Source organism: Callospermophilus lateralis, chromosome 2 (genome assembly GCF_048772815.1).
Source record: "Callospermophilus lateralis isolate mCalLat2 chromosome 2, mCalLat2.hap1, whole genome shotgun sequence".
Taxonomy (NCBI): domain Eukaryota; kingdom Metazoa; phylum Chordata; class Mammalia; order Rodentia; family Sciuridae; genus Callospermophilus; species Callospermophilus lateralis.
The window spans coordinates 185,186,700-185,199,456 of NC_135306.1; positions in this window are offsets into that span (position 1 = coordinate 185,186,700).

Here is a 12,757-nt window from a genome sequence, read left to right on the forward strand (position 1 = left end):
TTGCATATTTTTGTGTACAGTTATTTTTAAGGTGCTATATATTGATAGTTTTTAGTTTTACCTGCTACTCCAGAGGCTCTGCATATATATGCAATGGCACTTTTCATGAACTCTACCAATGGTGCAAGCATCTTAATACTTGTATGAGAATATATATAACTCAGAGAAAACTCTTTCATGAATATTCCCTAAAGAAGTGGAAAAATGCTATATGAAACAAAATATCATGGGAGGATTATATTGTGCACAGTGCTTTTGCAAGCTTTGAAATACAGTCATTAAATAGGAGGGCTGTAAATTTGTTTAATGGTGAATTAAATCCAATGTGTTTGCTGGAAAGGTTGTCATTTTATTTTGGATTTTATTTCTTAAAATACATTGATCTTGCAGAATTTGTTAATGGGTTATGAAAAGGTATTTGGACCATTGATGGATTTTTACATGATTTCTTTTTAATGCAAGTTTGGTGCTCTGTATTAATTTAAATTTTCTGATTTGCAAGGGAATGCATTGTTTTTACTGTTGTTTTCTTTTGCATTGCAGAGTAATAGATTAAAACACTCCCTGTATTCTCTTGGCATAAAATCACCAAGGAAAAATGTCTTTTCAAAAATCCCTTAGGAAAGCAAATAGGGCATTAGCATTTATAAGACCTTGGTTTTGAACAAGAGACAATGCAAACTATATAAATAACCTTACTGAATTCTGCTATGGCCCTCCATGTGGAGTAATTGTCCTCCCATTCCACTGTTCTATTTTACTTTTTTTGGAGGGGAGGATATCAGGGATGGAACTCAGGGACACTCAACCACGGAGCTACCTCCATAGCCCTATTTTGTATTTTGTTTAGTGTTGTCAGCTGGCCAGGCTGGTGAGATGACTGGGTTCAAAGGAGCTGGCTGCAGCAATAACTAAGAAAATGGTGAAGAAACCATGCAGCACATGAACACGAGTTTCTAAAAATGAGGAAAGGATGGCTTGGTGACCCCAGTCAGCTCCAAGCTGGGCAGTACTGGAAAGAGCAAGAGAGTGAGCACATTTGAAATGCCCCTATTTATTGGGGAGAAGAAATTTGATAGAATATACCACCCAAATAAGACAAGGACTAGGTTTCTGAAGGGTGGAGTCTTGCTTGGTGATGTCTTGTGGTCTGCAAATTGACAAGTCCCACCCATCTCAGGTGCTGTGTGGGATCACAGGTAGAGCGAAAATAAAGGCGTATTTGAGTTACACAGCCTAATCAGCACACAACACCAGATCAGTCCCCTCATAGGCTCAAAAGTGCAAAGCTCACACACATATAATGCCCATGGATGGCTCATGACAATTTAGAGACAGGGTCTCATTGAGTTGCTTAGGGCCTCACTTTTGCTGAAGCTGGCTTTGAACTGTCGATCCTCCTGCCTCATCCTCCTGAGCTGCTGGGACTACAAGGGTGCACCCTATTTTACTGTTAATGAAAGTAAAATCCAGAAGAACAAGCCACTTGACCAGCATGACACTTTGTTCTCTGGTGATGTTAAAAACTGAATTTTAATTCCTTTAAAACCAAAGAAAACATTTTTTTCTTATTCCACATCTACCTTTTTATATTTAAAATCTTTCTTTAAATTTGACTTTAGAGTAAGAGAAACAATTGATAAATTAAAATATAGAATCTATTGACCCTTGTACATTCACCTGTACCATGTTTTTTCATTAACCATTAGCTTATCAAATCCATTAAGAACATTTTCCAGAAATTATAAGTTGAGGTATCAGAAATATTTTTCCAGGCTAAATATTTATGCACTTGTAGAGCCATTCAGATGATATGCAATACAGGTGATAAAGTTATTCTATCCTATTTAAACTTAAAACATATATTTGGAAAAATTACATACTGAAATGTGGAAGAAGATATACAGTTTTGTGCAGTCTTGACGACTTTTTGATTTATTTTATCTAAAATAATATTTTACCTTAATCACATTCTTTCAATTACATGCACATATATTTCAAAGTAGCTCCATGTAGATACATGTATTTGAAAAGTAGAAAACATAAAGACATGAAAAGGGAAAAATGTAAATCCAATATTGGTAGTGTTGCAAAAGCTGAAAAACAAATGCTACTCTTCTGTATGTCACAGAAGTCTGTTATTATTTCTAGTCTTGGAAACTGCAAGCAGTCTTAATGCTTAATCTTTTCCATGTCTGAGAAAGCTATAGCAGATATGTGTGAAAATAGCAGAACTGTCTTATCTTTGCTTTCTTAATATACATCAGGCAAATAGGATATTGCTAAATGTCATTTCTGCAGAAAATATACTCTCTTCCCCCAAAAGTAGGACTGACACTCTGGACTGACACAAGGAATTAGTTGGTATATTGAGAGGCATACAGATTATCTTAGATAACTATGCTTACATTATTTATATTGTGAACATTCCTTTAACTATAGGTTCCTAATTGTTTCCTAACAGAAAAAAAAATTTAAAAAATACAAGTGGGTGGTAAAAATAGATTAGTTAAGAAATCTGAGGCTTCTAGCAAAGAAAATGTTCCTTGGGAATTTAATTTTAGGTTTGAAAAAGAATATGCAATATATCCATAACGGTGAAATAAGCAACACTGAATTTAGTTTTAAAAGAGAGAAATATTTCAGAAGGTACAAGATATAACTGGAAAGAGAAAGAGAAATAAAAATTAATACTTTTCAAGTGGTTCCTTTGTTCAAGAACCACACAGGGCACTTTATATTAATTAATTCACAATCATCATGATAATTCTTAGATGAAAGTGAGATTGGTTATGTTTTGCCTAAGAAGAAATCATATTTCCATTTCCAAGAGGTTCTAACAATATAAGTAAATAATCATCTCAGGTTACAGATTACTCAATTGATAATTAGAAAAGTTAAATAACTTAGCCAGGAAATAGAAGGTAGAAATGAAGTTAGAAGCCAGACCTTGTACTTACCCACATTCTTTGAAACAATTTTTCAGTTGAATAGGTTCAATTATTCAGGATTTGATGATCCTTAGCATCTGTTTTTTATATATATATATATATATATATATATATATATATATATATATATATAAAATTATATGTTATATAATTTATGTTACATGTTATATATAATATAATATATATATTTCCCACCACATTGATCTGATTTGAATACATTTCCAATTTTAAGTTAAGATATTGTATTTGTCATAGAAAAAGAAAGTATCCAACAGAACCAAGAAGCTTATCTTCTCAAGTGAATCCATATTGCTATTGTTCTCATTGAGAAGTAAAATCAAAATGGAAAATAGTTTTTGGAAAAAACTATATATATATATATATATATATATATATATATATATGTATATGATATACATATATATCAAAGAGCTATTTGTTATTCATTTATTGGCATCGGTTTAACAATTCTGATATTATTCATTTGTATACTTTCATAAATATTTAAATAAGACATCAAGTTACGTATTTAAAAAGTAAATTATCATGTAGTATAGATCTAAAAGGTCACTGCATCAAGTTTGATAGTGATTTAATAAAAAAAAATGTTGCTATAGTGGGTAAAAGTGCTAGTAATAACATTATGTTCTGTGAGCACTTAAAAAGAGCAGATGCTGAAGAATTTGAAATACCCTCAAGAGTCAAACACTTGATTCCAGACACTGGTTGTACCAACCTTATTATGCTCAGGAGTATGGTTAAGGGACCAAAGAGAACTTACTAAATGTGCTGCTTGTCTCAAAACTTGTGATAACTTGAAACACAAGACAGACAAGCAATCCTATCTCAGAATTCACTAGGAGCCACCTCTTTTATGAAATGACTGACCCTGTAACTGAGCTTTCATCCTATTCACAGTAAGATGTTAGATACAGTGGTGACTCAGCTTTTAAAGATTTAAAATAAGTTAGCAGCATCATAGCATGTGGTTTAGATTAGTCAAGACAATTTAGTCGTGTGTCTTAAAATGACATAAGTTGTTGAATAAATCAAAGCTCCATAAACTATGCTGTGTACTTGAGAAAAACAGGTAGGGCAGGAGGATAACAAAGACAGCATGTTTCTTACTTAGAGAAAATCAAGAATAGGCAAGAAACAGAACGTTTGGCACAGGTTTACTCACAATTGATATTTTCTGAAGAAAATAAAATAATTAACTTTGTTGGGACAGACTGATGATAGGAAAGAGGATGTTGAAAGTCTAAGTGTAGGTGATTTTGACAAGGTAATGTTAAGCCACTGAGATTCTTGAAAGAGGAAGTGCATAATTATAGCAATATGTTAGAAGAGTAAATATTAGTCCCATTGATTAGAAGAAGCAATAGTCGCTCTTATTTATGGAGAATTTTCTTTATTCTATATATTGTGTTAAGCATTTTATCTACAATATAATGTAAATACTCTCAATCTATATTGTAAGTATTCTAGTCAACCAAGTCTTCTCTAAGAGGAAGAAAAACTCGTCTGAAATAGCTTAAATAAACAAGTATAACTTATTGTAAGGGACATACATACAAAGGACATATGTCAGGACTCCAATAATAGGTTGTTTGGTTTCATGAAGCAGAGGATTGGGTTGTAATGCACATGACTGTGCTAGATAGCTTTCTGTAGCTGTGACAATATTCCGGAGATAATTAATTTAAAAGAAGGACTGATTTATTGTTTTTTTCAGAGTTTCAAAGTTTGGGTCCATAGTTGATTGCCTTCATTGCTTTGGGGCCTGGAGCAAGGCAGAACTTCAGTTGTGCTAGGAAGTATGTGATGGAACAAAGCTGCTCAGCTCATGGCTTCTAGGAAGCAAAAGGAAAAAGGATGAGGCTGGGTCTCAGTAGCCCCTTCAAGAGAATGCCCCCACTAGGCCCTGCTCCCCAAAATTCTACTCCCTCCCAATAGTGCCTATGCCTGGTGACCAGGCCTTTACCACAGGCCTTTAGAAGACAAAACCATCACAATTGCCCATCTCTCAAGACTGCACATTCTGTTTCATATGTGTTTCTAATTTTTATATTTTATTTTACACATGCTTAGGTACCACCTAGTATCCATCCCTTTTTAATTTTCATAAAACATCCATAAAGTAGAGACAATAACATTACTTTTATACAGGTAAAGGAGTCACAGAGTAGTTGGGAAGCTTGCCCAAGTGTGCAGAGCTAGCATGAGAGATGCTTTGATACAGACTCAGGCATGAAACTTCATTTCCTGGTCTCAGTGACCCTCTGGTGCTATTGTATTGGGTAATATGAACAGTAAGTAAAAATCTGCAACAGATGTTAGTAGTCACCATATAGGCTTCACCATGTGGGCATTCCAGCCCAAATACTTGAATGAATAGAGTATTCTGGACTTTAGCATTTGGGAGTAAAAGTAGGACTCAAGTAGGTGCAATGAGGTGTGATCTAAGTCTTTCATCTATAAATTCTTTGCCAGTTTTGGAAAACTTCAAACTAATATTATCAGTATTAACTTTGCCCAGGGATTGCTCATAGGTTAAATGTAGTTATAGTAAAAGATATCAATGTAGATAACAAAGACACTTAGCAGAAATTATTCTGGAGGTGTAAAAATTGTAAAATCATGTATCATTATTACAAACCAGAGCAGATAGCCTGAAATAGCCCATAAAAATGGGTACAATAAAACATGTTTACAAGGTTTGTTGAAAGCAGAGAGAGGAAGAGAAAGTACATAGATGAAAAAAAAAAAAAAACATTAACATCATTCCATGTGTAGATAACATGTACAGTATGACATAAAGCCCAGAAGTCTGGTTTTGAGTCAGATTGTCTGTGGAATTTATCCTATGCTGTTTAGCCTTGGAAAGCTATTTACACTCTATACCTCTACCTACCATTTTTTATTACTAAGATCAATAATGACTTACACTCCCAAGAATTTATGAAAGTGTAATTGTGGAGAATCTGCATAAAAATGCATTGCTGTTAAGAAATCAAATAAATATGACCATATTTAAGTCTATGTTGATTCTGAAGTAAAGAATACAGTATATTGAAACTTTTGTTAAAGTGTCTATTGTAGCAACTGAGATTGGCCAAAGAACCTGCAAAGAGATAATTTGGGGTGTGAAATTGGATTAGATACCACATAAGATAGAAGACCTCTTATGTGCTTTCTCAAAATAGTTTTTTTAAAAAGATGACTCTGATCTTGTACAAAGTAAATAAATGAATAAAAAGGGAAAATATTCATATAATAAAATATTTAACTTACCTAATTTTATCTATGACAGAGAAAATATCTTTTGTTATGGACTTCCTCAATTATGCACTAACACAATAAGATTTAACATAATTGTTTATTATTTAAAAGTAATTTTTCAATTAACCTTACAAAAAGAATATCTTCCAATATTAGTATTGTAAGTTGACTCAATTTTTTTTTTTTTGTAATAATACACCCCAGTTACAATTTTAAGGTAAAATTACATTGGAAAGAGTCACAAGCACTAGAATTAGTGTTTTCTACCATTACAGGCTATAACGCAGGGCATCCTTTGAATTCATGCTTTTACATTTCATTTGAGTTTTTTTCATCTCTCTTTTCAAAGTCTGTCTGTACTTTCTTAAGGATGAACTGCAAAATGGAGATAAGACAAAGGAAGTTTTTAAATCACATGCAGAAAATAGTCTAATGTGGTTTACCATAGCTGTTGACTTCACATCAACCTGTGGGGTGGTAGATATTGGATATGACCTGTAATCTATGTAGAGTAAGACAATTAATTATAGGGTCTCTGTCTTATACCTCCATTATCTGTCAATTCTTCTGTAGTCTTCCACTGCAGCTTAGCAAACTTTCCCAAATTCATTGGCTTAATACAGGTTATCTCCAAATTTCTTTAAAATAGGAATCTAGGCATATCTTACTTGGATTTTCTAACTTATAATCTTTTAAAAGATTATAAAAATCATGTCAGCCTTCAGTCTAGAGTTGATCTAAAAGCTCAGCTCAAGAAGCATAGAATTTTAAGCTCACAAGGGTGGAAATTGACAGAATTGTTTTCCTCAAGTACTATTGGACAGAAGGCCTCAGTTTTTACAGGATACTGACTGTAGAATATCCTCAGTTCCTTGACATGTGGACCTTGTGTTCATGGCAGGTTGCTTGAAATGTCAATGGAAGAAGAATTTGCCATTGACTAAGAAGGTGCAGTTCTTTGTAACCTTATCATGGATGTTATATACCACCACCACTGCAGTATATTATTTGTAGAAACAAGTTACTAGGTCTAGCCCACACACCTATAGGACATGGCAGGTATCATTGGTGGCCACCTGCAGAGTTTTCTTATTGTAACTACCTTCAGTTTATTGCATTATCATTGATGTGTGAATAAACCCTGGAAAACCCCTTATCACTAACCAGCTCATCTATAAACAAAATTTTGAAAGAAAATATTTCATTAAGATTCATACATTTTGAGGCCTGATGTGGTGGCCTACACCTGTAATCTCAATAAGTAGGGACACAAGAGGATCCCGAATTCAAAGCCAGCCTCAGCAAGGGAGAGGCACTTAGCAACTCAGTGAGACTCTGTCTTTAAATAAAATACAAAACAGGACTGGAGATGTGGCTCAGTGATTGAGTGCCCCTGAGTTCAGTCCCCAGAACCAAAAACTAAGAAGATGTATAAATTTTGTACATTTATACATTTTCTGTCTCTATACACATTTAGACCTCTGAGGTAGTGCTTCTGTGCTTGATGAATCTTCTACACTCCTGCCTTGTTCAAATGAAAGCTTAACCATGCGAGATTCTATTTTGCTTTTGAGTTATGCTACATCCAGCTTGCTTCCCAGGTTGCTAATGAGGAGCTCACTTCTTCTGGAACAGAGCTCTTTGATAGCACAGCATTCATATATTACACAGAATCATCATTTAGCAGCAGGAATCACAATGCTTCCCAGTGAGATCCAGAGTCTACATATGTCAAATGGCCCTCCCCATGTTTGAATGGAACTTCAGATTAGTAAACTCTGACCAGAGTTATAGAGCCAGACAGATCTGAATTAAAACCTCTGGATCAACCACTTTGCAGCATGGTGACCACAAGCATGTAAACTCATTCCAAAAGCCCCCAATTTCTTAAGTGCTAATTAAAATGTTATCTTTTAAAAAATAATATTTTATTTTATTAAAAGTTTTAATTTATGTAATGCATCACCATCTTCTTGACTTGATTATGCTATGGGAATGATTTCTTTAGCTACTAACTATCTTGTTTCATTTTTTTTTAGACTTACTTGAGTGGTTATTATTATTTGGAAGTATTCCTCAAACTTATTGCCTCTTTTGTCTATTTTTTTTTTCTGAAGGTGAACAGTCAACTTAATGGCAATTGTTACTTCTTTTATCACCTTCTTAGTATTTCTCCTGTGAAATTTTGTTGACCATCTACTATGCAGTAAGTATTGGCCTGGTTACTTAAATGCACAGAAAAATAAAACATAGCTCCTATACCAACTAACATCTGTAGAAATCAGTATGCACAGACCTGTAGCTTCCAAACCTGGTCTTACAGAGAATACATGTGAAAAGATCTTTTTTTTAACTATTCATTAACGTGTCATGAGATCAATTCTCTCTTTCATCCTAAAATTACATGATATTTCTTGGCCAGATCAAATTTTAACTTGTGTTTCAACCTGGTAACTTAATCCTGGTCTTTCTATTCCTATTTCTTGGTTGTGATAATGTCTCTTTAAACTTCCTTTCCTAGTTGTGCAAATTCATTTCCTATACCCCAAGTTTGACTTATTGCTCTCTTCACATCTAACACACATCAAAGAATCCCGTCATCTATCAAAGAGAATGAACACTGCCTACATGTTCTTTCCAAACTCCAGAACCCCTTTACTTGTTGAAAAGGGTTTCAAAATAAATCCAAGATTTCGCTTATAAGATCTGAATCCTTTGCATTCTTGCAATTTATAGCTAAATTGCAGGTGAATTGTGTTCCCTTCGTTTTCACCACTAGGTAAGTGAAATGTTCGTGTATCATATATCTCAGATAAATATAGTTAACAGATATTGCCTATGGTAATGAGGCCAGAGCAGAGGACAGATAGAGTAGGTAAAGGAGGATTGGGTCAGAAAGATTTGGGCTAATTCAAAAGGAAATAAAATGCTAATACCTCCAGAATACTTCCCCCTCCTTGAAACCTGTTGCCAAGTTTACCTGGCTTCCAGGGAATTGTTCCTCCCAGCAAGGAGTTGTTAATTAGTACCCCTGGGTAGCTCCTTTCCAGACTTTTGGTCACCATTTTTTGGCAGTATGGAAGGAAGGGACTAGAGAAGAAAGAAACCCAAAATCTATAAAATTGGTAAGACATCCCCACTTCCTCCAGCACCAGATCTGGAACCCCTCCTCTCTGGAGGAGTCTCTCCCCCTCCCTCTCTCTTTCTATCTCTTTATCTCCATCTCTGTTCTATCCCTTGAATAAAGAAGTTTTTTTCTTGCATCAGGGATTATCATGTTTTTAATTTTCAACACCAGGGGAAGGAGACACAATTCTGATTTTCAAGACTGGTTTCACTGACATTAGCCAGCATGAATATTAGCTGTTGGATATATCATACAGAAGTCAAGCTGGCATTGAAGAATTTTGGTTTAACATAGAGACATTTATGGTGACAAGTTAGAGAAAGGGCAGTTGGTACTGATTAGGCACACTAATATCACAAAAGTTTATCTACTGTAAAAAAAGAACAACAATTAAAATGCCTTCCAGGGGAATTAATCAGATAATTGCAAGTCATGAAATATATAAATTCATATCTGTTGGTCATTATGAATGGAAAACAATACTTCAAAAAAAATCTATTAAAGCCTAAGCAAGGGCTAAGTCTATAGTCACAGTAGGATGCTACACACACCATGTTTGTTGAAATCTTCCTGGTATTCCCTGAGTTTCAGCTTAGAAAGAGCAATGTTTTGTGCATAACTTGCAATCCTGCATTACAAGATTGCTTTTGGTCTTTTTCCACTGTTGCTTCCTACAATATGCAAAATAGGTCCTTTTGTTCTGAAGTCTGCATATTTATCTCTGCTGTGCACTTAGTATAGAGTAGATAAATTTTTTAAAAGAGTGAAAGAAAGAAGAAAGGAAGAAGTAGCCCTCAGGGTAAGAATTTAAGTGGGTGATATTTGGATGCTCTTTCTGTGTCTCATGTTTATAATGATGTCTTACTCTTCCCATGCTCTCTCTTGCCTTAGGTACTCACTCCTCATTCCCTGCCTACTCTTTTGCCTTGATTTTATTGTCAAGGTATTGTGTGGTGCTGAATAGCATCTCAAATATCAGGGTCACAAAATATCCTGCAGCTTTCTTCATTCTAGAGACTCCTACTATCTAACAATATTTAGTTCACAGTCAGTAAAATAAGATTGTTTTGCTAAGATTATTTTTCCCCTTATTGCATGACTTTAAATGTTGACTTAGTAAATTTTGTAAGACCTCCTGTCAGTTCTAACACTTTCAATTCAATGAGTTTAGAATGACTCACATTAAAATTTAGCTGCATATTGAAAGGCTGATCCTTAAAGATAAACTCAGTAAATAAGCAAAATTTGATTGGTCAGGTGTGATAGCATATGCCTATAATCACAGCAGCTTGGAAGGCTGAGGCAGGAATATTACAAGTTCAAAGCCAGTTTCAGCAGCTTCACAAGGGTCTAAGCAATTTACCAAGACCCTGTCTCAAAATTAAAAAAATTAAAAAGGGGTTTAACTCAATGTTTAAGCTCCCCTACATTCAATCCCTGGTACCAAAAAAAAAAAAAAAGTTGATTTGATTATAGACTAAAAATAAAGAAGTGAACTGGTAAATAAAAAACACTATATCCATAAATGTATAATACACATACAAACATACCACACACAATTAAATTTTTAAAAATTCTGAAGGGATTATGGAGACATAGATAAACTGAAATATATAGTATGAATTAGATTATACTATGTAACCAATGCTGAATTTCCTGATTTTCATAAATGTGCTTTGGTTGTTAAAAAAAATAGATAAATCCTTGATTTCAGGAAATACTACCAAAAAATTTGAGGGTTAAAGAAATTATTATTTTTCACCAGAAAATTGTGATGGAACCCAGCAAAGAATATATCCTGGGGACTGACAATTTCAAAAGTATTGTTAAGTTACATTCCAGTTCGTTCTGGGGATTCTTTCTTTGTAATGGTCTGGGCAATTGGTAAGTATGTATATAGTTCACTGAAATAATTTGCCCCTTTTCATCTTTACTTTAGTTCCAATAATTTTCTATTACTTGGAATCCAAAGAGAACTAGCAAATATGCTATCTATGGTTGACTTTTTAAAGTAGTTGATAGATTCTGGACATGCAAAATTATAACTACTTCTTATGTAAAATTAGAATATATGTAGTTTCACTGCCCACAGTAGCCATAACAGAGCTCACATACCCCAAGTGCTGTCAATTCTGTCTAGCAGATAGAAGCCCTTGTGCCCGTTTACCTCCAGCACCATTGTGCACTGCCACAGTCTGGCTGAGCGAAATAACGGGGGGCGGGGGGGAGCAAGTGACAAGGAACTTGTGAAGATTGATACAGCGGGAGCCACTTTATTGCAGGACAGCAGAGGTATATATACTTAACTTATTAAACACAGCTTATGTTAATTAACATAAACTAGATACAGCAGTCAACCAATTAGGAATCCTCATCATCTTAATGATTATACACAGCTTAACTTGATTGATAAAATCTAGACACAGCAGTCAGTCATTAAGGAATCTATCATCTTAATAGCTTGCTGGCATTACTTCTCAAACCACTCCTCTTGGCAAAGTGCCAGGTGCCATCTTGACTTGTCTGTGGCTCTCAACAGTGCACAACTTTAGAAAAACTAAACTTCAAGAGCAGTAATTCCACATTGCAATAAAACACATGGGCCCTCAAACCAGATATGTGCATGCTGGATCCATCCCTTGAAAGCTCTGTAGCTTTGGATAAATTTTTAACCTTTTGGGACTTTTGTTTATTTATTTGAAGAAGGAAAATGAGCAGCCAAGTTAATACATACAATACACTGTCATATTAAGACTACCTTAAGGTTTAATTTTGAGTTTCTTAGTTGAAAGTACACTTGCAGAGTCCACTCAAAGTCCAAAGGCCACGCCATATACCTGAATCTCACACAAGAGATATATTGTCAATAGCAGTAGGCAAACCAATAAGGCCGTTCCTCCAAGGATAGCAGCAGAGTGTGAGCACTCAAGAGCAGCTTTGAAGTCCAAAAGAGGAATTTCATCATCTGCTTAGGACTTCTGTCATAAGCTGAGGTGGGGTTGAGCATTTAGCAGGCACATGTTCTTATGGGAAGCTAAGCAGCATTGCCTCAGAATAGAAACTTTGGAGCCTCTAGATAAAATGACTCCCAACTTAAAATGGCAAATCTGATGCCAATATTGATCTGATGCCAATACCAGTAGACAAGAAAAAAAAAAAAAAAGAGAGAGAGAGAGAGAGAGAGAAACATTTTTATGTTCTCTAGTCTTTTATTAAGACAGAGAGCTCTCTTAGTATAGATGACTTTTCCATATATTAAAATCTAAAATATAGGATACTTTCTCATATAACTTTGTATTTTAGATCTTAACCTATGTTATAGGTAAGGTTTTTAAGAATTGTGGCTTTATAGTAAATGGAGGAGCCATTAACAACAAGGAAAATGGTAATGACATTT